This window comes from Panthera uncia, chromosome A2, assembly GCF_023721935.1.
Source record: "Panthera uncia isolate 11264 chromosome A2, Puncia_PCG_1.0, whole genome shotgun sequence".
In the NCBI taxonomy this organism is placed as follows: domain Eukaryota; kingdom Metazoa; phylum Chordata; class Mammalia; order Carnivora; family Felidae; genus Panthera; species Panthera uncia.
Genome location: NC_064816.1, coordinates 52821310 through 52823233, shown reverse-complemented (window position 1 = coordinate 52823233; position 1924 = coordinate 52821310).

Here is a 1924-nt window from a genome sequence, read left to right as displayed (position 1 = left end):
GGGGGGGCCGGGCAGGGGGGTCCTCCTCGCTGCGGAAGCCACACTGGACTGAATAAGATGGCAAGGATTTTCTCCTCCATTTGATCACGCAACCTGTATACTGATATGACTTAATAAAGGAAGGACCCCCTCCTTCCCGGGGTGGTCCTCACACTACACCAGTGCTGGAAGCTCAGCTGCTGGCAGACCCAGCCCCCACCCTGTAGGTCGCTGCAAGCCTCTGAAGAGATAGGGTCTGCTTTAATTTATTGTGTGCCTTCCTGTGTCTACCCAACATGAGCTGACAGTATTGTGTCTATAAGAACCTGTGCTTGTTTTCATCACGGCTATCCTCCAGCTATCCTTCGGCTGTACTACCGAAGAGAAAGAGATAGGAAGAGAAAAAAGATACAGTCACAAGGTGAATTAGTGGACTTGACCGGTGGCTCTGGACACAGTGAGGGAGCACAGAAGTAGTGGCTTGAAGAGACTCTCTGGGCACCTGGGGCTCAGCCACCTCCTGCTGATGACCGCTGCTCATTTTGCTGGACAAATTTCTACATAAAGCAGAATGGGGGCAGGGCAGGTGGGATTCCTTGTTACTCTCATCGAAATAGAAAACAATCATATCATTTTCTGACGTCCTGTCCCCATCCTCCTGCTGCCCTGTTCCCTAAACAAAAAGGCATTTGCTGACAAACCTTTTGTAAAAAGTACCATCTCAAGGAGTTATTTACATTAAATATTTTCAGGGGAATTTTTTTTCCTAGTTTGCAACTTCTCTTTTAAAATGTTTGCATTAAACATCCAATTAATGATTCAAACTAAGTGATTAGACAGATCTTTTTATTAATTTTTGAGGGATCAATTCCAATGCAACCGTTTTCATCGTCATATTTCAGTGGGCCTTCTAGAGCCTCTGAGCCTTTGAAAAGTACAGCAAGACTTCGGCACCAGGTAGTGGGAGCTTCCGCAGTCTGCTGTGTGTCACTGGCCATTGTCAGTGTCTGAGCTCCGGGCAGAATTATGCATCTGGAAGTCATCCGAAGGCCTCTTGTACCATATGACATCCTATTTCTGATGCTCTATAAACAAGAGGTAATAGGGCTTTTATTTCTCAGTGAGTAGTTACCCTAATAAAAACCACCTGGGTTATACAGAAAACCTACTGAATTGGTTTTATAAAAGAAAGTGTCAGGGGCCACCAAGCTCCTCTACAGCTCAGTGTGACTGGGCAAGGACCCACTTGGTTTGCCTGCCACTTGCTTTTACTTGTCTTTCCCATGGTTCTTTGATTTCAGCTGATTTCTACTGGCCTATTTTGCTTGTCGTTCCTTCCCTGACTTTTTCTTTGTCCAGCCCATTTTACAGGTTCATGGGGCCTCCTCCTTTCCACTGGGCCCGGAGGCTGGAGAAATGGCCAGCTTTGATGCCATGGCCACACTGCCTGAGGCCCCCATGGTATGTGCTTTGCCCCCTGCTCCCTGCTCCCAGAACAGCCCCTCTGCCGTGTGCCTCCTGCAAAGGCTGTGTTTCTAGGGAGGAAGCCGTTCTGCGCCAGGCTATAGGCCAGAAATAAGAGCGTGCAGGGCTTGGGCAACTCACTCGCTTCAGTAGCTCCGAGCCTCGGTGTCTTACCAGTCACACGGACACTATTACAGTTTTCCAAAGAGTTCAGGGACAAAGCACAAACCAAACGCTCAAGAAAGCGGACTGGAAACCATAAACCCGTGGGGAAGGGCATGCATTGTACAAAGTGAAATAAGTCATGGGCCCTGCTCTGTGACACTACAAGATGAAGACAATATGCAGAAAAAGACCTTCCTTCTCATCCATGAAAATGGCAAGAAAGAGAAACCAGGACTGAGCAGGGCCTGACGCAGGCAGGCTGGGCCCCTTTGGTCACCACCCCCCCCCATTTGTTTTGAATGACCTCTCCCTGAAT